General features: G+C 34.9%; 1 long non-coding RNA gene across 1 annotated transcript; it reads left to right on the top strand.

The window, feature by feature from the left end:
* Positions 1–6,333: 6,333 nt before the first annotated feature.
* Positions 6,334–8,777, top strand: LOC120265597. The gene is made up of 4 exons (XR_005537696.1): positions 6,334–6,802; positions 6,877–6,934; positions 7,042–7,103; positions 8,608–8,777. It is a non-coding gene; the product is annotated as an uncharacterized LOC120265597 (long non-coding RNA).
* The last annotated feature ends 6 nt before the right edge of the window (positions 8,778–8,783 follow it).

Below are 8,783 nucleotides of genomic sequence, written 5' to 3'. Positions count from 1 at the left end.
GGCCAGCGGGTTAAGGCGTGACACTTGAAGTGAGAAGGTTCACTGGTTGCTAAGGAGAAGGGACCAAAAACAAGGGTTGGAAATGTTGACTTAAGAGGATGGGTCCACACTTTGAAAGTGAAAATTTTAATGTGTTAAACCTTTGTTGCTCTACCCAGGATTATCACATCAAAATTAACTGGACTAATCTCCTAGGCCCTAAGTCTCAACATGATATTTTTATCCTGGACTGCCCTTTCTTACATGATGAAATCAAAAAAGTGGTTTTCAATTTGAAAGCTGAGAAAGCACCGTGACCTGATGGCTTTCCAATCCTTTGTTATAAAAAATTTTGGGATATTGTCAAGATTGATGTTTTTAAACTCTATGAGGATTTTTACTGGGGGAGAGTCAATCTAGAATGGATTAACTGGGCAAACATTGCTTTAATTTCTAAGATTCCAAACCCTGAAGACCCCTCACATTACCGCCCAGTTTGTTTGATCAACTCCTCATTAAAAATTATCTCCAAAATTTAAGCAAATAGATTGAGGTACATCATTAATTCCGTAGTGGATATAACTCAATCGGCATTTATAAAAGGGTGATATATCATTGACAACATTGTCACTGCTCATGAGCTAATTTTCTACATGTAAAAGCATCGCCTACAGGGCATTATCCTTAAAGTTTACTTTACTAAAGCTTTTGACACAGTAGACTGGGAGTGCTTGTTTGAGCTCTTAGAAGCTAGATGGTTCAGTGATAGATGGATTGGTTGGATCAGAACTATTCTCACCTCATCTAAAGTAAAATTCCTCATCAATGGACGTCAGTGTGGTTATCTCAGATACCATGAGGACTTAGATAAGGGGACCTCCTCTCCCTTCTCGTCTTTGTACTTGTAATTGATGTTCTCAGTACCATGATAAATAATGCCCTTAACTCTAGTATTCTTCATGGGGTGACCCTAGGAGACTCTGGGATTAAAATGTGCCAGTTACAATATGCTGATGACCTCCTAATTCTCACGACTAGTGGTGGAGAAGATCTTTGCATCATTAAATTAATTTTCTATATCTTCGAGGGTTTGAGTGGCCTCAGAGTTAACTCAAAAAAAACTTGTCTATTCACCTCTCAAAGGAATCTTACTCCTCACATTTCACTTACTAGGACAGTCCATTGCATTGCCGGATCTCTCCCAAATACTAATCTAGGTATCCCCATTTCTGGGGGATGACCTAGAAAGAAGGATTGGGATCTCCTCTTGAGCAAAATTCGATCTAGGCTTGCCACCAAGAAGTCTAAGTTTCTTTCCTTAGGTGGTAGACTTACCTTGATCAATTCGGTGTTGACTGCTATTCCCACTCATTGGATGTCGATATTCAAATTACCGAGTTGGGTCATCAAAAATATAAACAAGATTAGAAGAGATTTCCTTTAGTCAGGACTGGATCCTTATCAGTACAAACATTAGATTGGTTAGTTGGGCAAGAATTTGCAGATCAAGAGAACAAGGTGGGTGGGGTATCTTAAATTTGTAAACTTTCAATAGTGCCCTTCTAGAAAACTGGTGGTGGAAGATCTCCTCCGGATCTCGATGGTGTGGTGATGCTATAATTAAAGAGAATTATTTCAAGGGGATCCCAACGTGGAACCTTTATCACAAACAGTGTAGGAGACGTTCCTACTTCTAGAATAGCATTCTTCACACCCTGCCAGCTTAAAGAAATAATCTTTGCTCCATTATCCATAATGGGGCTATGACTCTTTTTTGGTTGGATAATTGGGTGGAGGGATGCGCTCCGACAGATAAATGGCCTCTACTTTTCCATCTAGTTCAAAACAAGGAGGAGACAATCAGGGAAATTGCAATCAGACTTATAACCACTCCCATGGAGGATTTTTTTGCTTTTATCCTGTTGGCTAATTTTTTCAATTCACAATCCTTACTCACCAATGATGAAAGGAGATGGAAACTAACATCAAATGGATAGTTTTTTGTCAGAACTTTCTACAATTTTCTAAATGATGGGGGCATCCGGTGTCACATGACCCTAATTATCCTGAAAGGTGGATGTCCAAAAAAGATAAGCCTCTTTAACTGGCTTGCCTAGGATAATAAGATCCTAACTCTCGATAACTTAGCTTTGCGAAGATGTAACCTGTTACATTCAATGACTTGTGTGATTTGTGATGTGTCATGCTAATGTTGAGACTAGCGATCACCTCCTCCTCCACTACCCCTTGGCTTCTTACATTTGGAGCTACTTTGGTAATCTTTTTGGAGGTCGAGATTACCCTTGGAGTCTCAAAGATCTTTGAGGCATTTGGAGAAGGAATGTTACAAAACATCTTTAATATTTCTGGCATCTTCTAGTGAAGACCATCGCTTGGAACATTTGGCTAGAAAGAAATGCTCACATTTTCATTTCAACTTGTATGTCAACTACCTCTATTATTCAAAAGATTGATCGTTTGGTTCTTATGTGGTTATCTGCAGAGCCTGAGGCCAAAAAGGCCAAATTAGAAGAGCCAATGTCCAAGATCAAGTGGAGCATCTGTTAGCAATGAGGAGCATTTAGGTCCCGATGATAGGTCCTCCATCCCTAGGCGAGTGATAGTTCTTGTCTTCTATGATGTGGGCCTTTAAAGGAGTGCCTCTCCTTTAGGCTCTTTTCCTTTCTCTTAGGCGATCTCTCCTTTGTTCTTCTTTTCCCACTACTGATGGGTGTTGTTTTGTGGTTGTTTACTCTGTCGCTTGGTCTTGTACTTCTATTTTGTATCTTTCTTGTCTTTTTGAATGAATGTGGTTTATCCACCTTTTCAAAATAAATAAATAAAGGGTACGTTTAAATGCAAGTAATAATTCCCATATGGGGGACTTATTACTAAATTTGATGGATACACATGTTTGGTATCCATTAGAGGGGAATAATCACCCTCTAGTGGGTAATGGGATCCCTGCTAGGAGGGGAATGGCCATTATCGCCATATTTGGGAATGGCTAGTACATACCTCCAAGTTTTCAAGCTTTTCTAATTGTACCATGCTCCCTTACCCAAGTGTTATGGGGGTTCGAACCCTTGGCACCCGCTAGGGGTGAGCAAAAACATGCAAATCCGATGATCCGATCCGGTATCTGATTTTTTAATCCGAGTTTTTTGGGTATCCGATCAAAAAAAATGGTCGAGTACCCGATCCGAATTTTTTAGATAAAAACCGGGTCAGATCCCGGCCGGGAGAAATTAAAAAATGGGTATCAGAATTTGATCTGGTTTTTAATTTTTATTATAATATATATAAACAATAATTTTAAATTTTATATGGTCTAAAAAGTAAAAATGAAAAAAAATCCAAATCCCTCATCTAAACCCTTTAAGAGTTATATATGTGTATATATATATATATATATAATCCAAATCCCTCATCTAAACCCTTTAAGAGTTATATATATATAATCCAAATCCCTCGTCTAACCCCTTTAAGAGTTATATATATATATATATATATATATATATACATTAATAAATTTAAATTTTACAAGTGCTATATCCAAATGCCTAATCAAATAACTTAAAGAGTTATATACTTATATATATATATACACACACATTAATAAATTTAAATTCTATAGGGGTTAAAAGTAAAAAAGAAAAAAAATTCCAAATCACTGCCTCCCAATCCCCATCGGCCATTACCTCTCCTCTTCTCTCTAGCCTCTATTCAAATCTCTACTTTCTAGCAACTAATGATCATATTTGATTTTTTTTAATAATGTCTAAAATTGATAAAACTCTTTATTATTTTTGTTATGACTTTTGTTGAGTGCAGAATAAAATTAGAGTTTAATGCTAAGTTATAAGTTTTTCATAATTTTTTTATGTAATGTTTTTATATAAAACAAATCCATAGAGTAAGTAAAACTTAAATTCGTAATCGGATATCCAATATCCAATCCGGTTTAAACCGGATACCCGATTTTTGGTACCCGGTTTAAACTGGGTAAGATATGGGTTGAGTTTTTGTCGATTCGAAAAACCGGGTACCCGATCCGATTTTGAAAACCGGATCGGATACCTGATTTTGCTTACTCTTAGCACCAGCCATGGACTTGGGAATCTGGGCGCTAATAGGCTATGAGGTTGTTGGTACTTATATACATCTATAAATGATGAGTAATGTTATTCCTTTCGAATAGCTTTGCTGAACGACTATGTCGAATGATGTGGATGCCCACATGCCAGCATTGTTATTTTTCTTATATCTCTCTTACTTAGCATATTCCAAAAAAATAAAAAAAATAAAAAAAATAAAATGAAAATGAAAAATCCTGATTCCTCTTCTTCTTCATCTTCAGCGCCGCCATCGCCTCACATCTATAGCAGCTACCTACGGCACCCTTTTTATTTATTTATTTATTTTGAAAAGGTGGATAAACCACTTCAAATTAAAATAAGAAGGTACAAGAGACACCAACCACGGCACCTTTTTTATGTCTTTGCATTGTTGTGAAAAGAAGCTCAGTTTTATTATATATTATCATTCTCTCATAATAATTTTGGTGTTTTTACTTCAATAATTTGATAGAAATTGTGATTTTTTAAGTGATTGTGGAATAGAGTTAATCAGTTAGCAATCTTTTGAAACCATTCAAGTGCAGAGAATTTGAAACTCAAAGTTTAATGAAGAATTATTCATGAACTTAAAATAATATATTATAAAATTAGGGCTTTTTTTACAACAATATAGAGAAAGAGAGGGTTGGCAAGTGATGGTTGTAGGCGGTAGGCAATGAGGTGTGAAGGAGACTACATGATTGTGTGAGGGGTGGCAGCACTAAAGATGAAGAGAGGAACAGTGCCAAAAAAAGAGGTGCAACAGGAGGCAGCTATAGACAATGGGTGACGAGGTGGCAAAAGAGAGTGCCTGATGTGAGGGTGCGGCCATGACTTAAGAAGTTTCGAGCTACCGAAGGCCATTTGACTTAGTGGCACTTCACTTTCACTACAAGAAAATTTTCAAATCGGCACAGTAAAATTGGCACGGAAACAAAATCGTGACAAATTTGTTGCAGCATTTGATACGGAATTAAGAAACCGTGTCAAATATGTGAATTTTTAAAAAAATATTTTTTAATTCCGTGCCTAATACTGTGCCAAATATATAAATTTAATAATTTTACTTGACAGTGCCAAATGCAGTGCCAAACATATTTTTAAAAAAACATAATTTTATTATTACTGTGCTAAATACCGTGCAAAAAACCCAAATATAATAATGTATTAATATTGTGCCAAATGTCGTGCCAAAATACAAATATAATAATATATTGATACGTGTCAAATACCATATCAAAATATAAATATAATATTATATTACTTCCGTGCCAAATGCCATGCCAATAATATAAAATATAATAATATACTAAGATGGTGCCAAATACCGTGCCAACTATATAAAATATAATAATATACTAATATTGTGCCAAATACAGTGCCAAAATATAAATATAATAATATATTAACACCGTACCAAATACCGTGTCAAAAATATAAATATATTTATATATTAATACGGTGCCAAATACAGTGCTAAAAATATAAATATACTAATATATTAATACCGTGCCAAATTCGGTGCCAAAAATATAAATATAATAATATATTAACACCGTACCAAATACCGTGCGAAAATATAAATATAGTAAATTATTAATACCGTGACAAATACAGTGCCAAAAATACAAATATAGTAAATTGATTAATGTCGAATCAAATACAGTGCCAAAATTATAAATATATTAATATATTAAAACCGTCTCAAATACGGTGCCAAAAACATAAATATATTAATATATTATTACCGTGCCAAATATGGTGCCAAAAATATAAATATAATAATTTACACAATTCAAATATTTGCTAAAAAAAGTAAAATCATAAAATAAATTTTTTTTTTCAAAAAAAAACGTCCAAAAATTTATCTATAAACACATGTAAAAGGAATAAATGAAAAGGAGGATCAAGAGTATATATATATATATATATAAATTTATATGAAAAGTAGTATAATTGAGATGATTAATGTATAGAAAAAAAATTGTTTACTTTCCAACTACATAGGGAATGGCAATGTTATGGTGTTGTAGGCCATCAGTTGACTTACTTTCAAACACTCACTCTATAGATTCCTCCTTTAATGTTTTAATATAATATAATATATGTTTGAGTGAAGAGTGAAAAGAAAACACTGATTTTAATATAATATAATATATGTTTGGGATCCGAAGCCCAGATCAAATCCAAGCCCTTGGATGGACGTCAAAGCCAATCTCTCTTCTTCTTCACTGACCATTCGGTACAACACTGCTTTTGCTTTTTCTTTTTCTTTTCTTCTTCTTCTCTCACCTACAAAACCCTAACCCTAATCTATCTTCTTCTTCACCATCACACTTCACCATGGATGTTGCTCCTCAAACTCCCGACCCCGGCCATAACTATCTTGCTCACCAACCTTAATCCCCAACCCTTATTGAAGCTTCCTCAACAGTTGGCATCGCCTTCTTCCTATTTTTTTTGGATCTCGCTATTCGCTTCTCTCTTCTTTGAAGCCTCGAATCCCTCTCCCTTTGGCGAGTGAGTGAGAGAGAAGGCACCCGAGCTTCATTTGGTTTTGGTTTCCACGATCGATTAGGGTTGGGTGTGGAGATTGCTTGATTTCTAGGTAACACCGAAGGATTTAATCTTTGCTTGCATCTCCGAGTGGCCTTTTCTGGTTGATCGGCCTCTCAGGCTCCAAATCCTTCTCATTAGTCACTAAGGTATTCCCTCTCCAAGTTTTGTTTCTATTGGTTTGTTTGATTGCTCATATCATTATCTGTTAATTTATTCACAGAATTCTATAATATAAATTGGTTCAAGAGAAGTGGCAGAAATTGAACGTTCTCTACAAGGTAATCCCTGACAAATGATGTTGTTTCATGGTATTTGATCTCCATAGTGATTTTTATGAGTTTCTGATTTTTTAATTGGTTGTGTTTGTTTGAATCGGCATGATCAGATCGTATACGCCATAGATTGGAGCTTGAGATCCAATAAAATTGTTACTGCTTCTCATGACTCGTGAGTGGGGCCTTGGATAATTATTTTTGACCAAATTTACTTCTTTCTCTTGCAGTTGCATTGATTCTCCCATACAGCTTTCTGTTCATATTGGATGTTTGTTTCACGTATCTTATTTGTGGCATTAGGTAGAGATGTTGCTTAAAATTGTGATGTCAATTGTCAAGTTATTAAATAAATTGCAAATTGGTGGAATGTCTCATCCATACTTCATTTAAGAATTTTGTTTTGTTTGTTTGCAGTGAAAGTCTAGGATGCCTAATTTTTAAGATTTTCAGTGGTGTGCCTTAATTTTGTGTGTGTCTTTGTGCAGTGAGTGGAATATTTTTGCTTATTTGCTTGTAAGATGACGATTAAAATAGATTATCACACATCAAGGTGATTGATAGTGCTAGAAAAGAACAAGGAGGGTCACACAATCACAGTAGTCAAAAGAAAATCATTAGCTGATGCTTTGGTGTTGTAGACTGTTTCATGCACCTTAAGCACCTTAAGTACTGTTTTGCAACAGAAATTAGGTTGAATATCTTCATGGTGGTGAATCTGAATAGCATTTTATTATTTGAATTACTTTGTAATTAGTTTTTTTTAGATTATTTATGTACGATAAATTGTTAATGGTAATGAATAATAGTGGTGAGAAATTAAAGGATTAATGGGGAGATTAATTAAGATAAAAACAAATGGAGGTGATTAGTATGAGTGTCGGCAGGACAACAATGCTGCTGTGTTGTATTTGGATCTCTAGATTAGCGATTGGGTGGGTGTTTGTGAGAATCTATGACCAGTAAATTTTTCAGGAGGTTACCCAACTATTACCTGTTTCATTTAGATATCCCAACTTTGATTTGAATAAAAAAGGATACCAAACTCTGATTTTTTTTAACCGACAGGTCACCCATAACATTCTAGCATAAATAAGCTGATGTGGAGCTCAGAATTTCACAATCAACGTGTGGTTTTTAATGAAGTGGAAAACCTACCTGGATAAACTCATTAAAAACCACAAGCTGACTGTGAAATTCCGGGCTCCACATCAGCTTATTTATGCTAGAATGTTATGGGTGACATGTCGGTGAAAAAAAATCAGAGTTTGGTATCCTTTTTGATTCAAATCAAAGTTAGGATACCTAAATGAAACAAGGTAATAGTTTGGTAACCTCCTGAAAAATTTACTCAGAAATTGCCAATGAATGAAATGGTGTGATGGTAACACTAGACTGCCAATTTAATTGTCAAGACTTTTTATTTTATTAAGTTGATGGGTCAAGGAAATGTCTCACTTGCCCATTATAATTTAACAGAGTTGTAAATTTTAAATCTATTTTTATATATGTGTGTGTATTAAACAAAAAGGGATCAAGAAGAAAAAGAAGTCTGATTTCAATAAGGGAACTTTATTATTATTATTATTATTATTATTATTATTATTATTATTATTATTATTATTATTATTATTATTATTATACTTTATGATATTGGGCTACATGTGATGTGATGCCAGGCCTGCAACGTCAAAGTATTCCGGGCCGAGATGGATGGGCCCACCATTAGCTGTAATCTCCATGTCATCATCATGTGACACAAGACATGGAACGGGTCCACCACCACTTCTTGTGTGAATCCAATTCTTCTTGCTCCGGTCCCCACCGTCGAATACTAGCAAGTGGCTAGTATTCC

Source organism: Dioscorea cayenensis, chromosome 7 (assembly GCF_009730915.1).
Source record: "Dioscorea cayenensis subsp. rotundata cultivar TDr96_F1 chromosome 7, TDr96_F1_v2_PseudoChromosome.rev07_lg8_w22 25.fasta, whole genome shotgun sequence".
Classification (NCBI taxonomy): domain Eukaryota; kingdom Viridiplantae; phylum Streptophyta; class Magnoliopsida; order Dioscoreales; family Dioscoreaceae; genus Dioscorea; species Dioscorea cayenensis.
The sequence above is the reverse complement of the archived record's forward strand: the minus strand, read 5'-3'. Positions and strand labels throughout refer to the sequence as shown.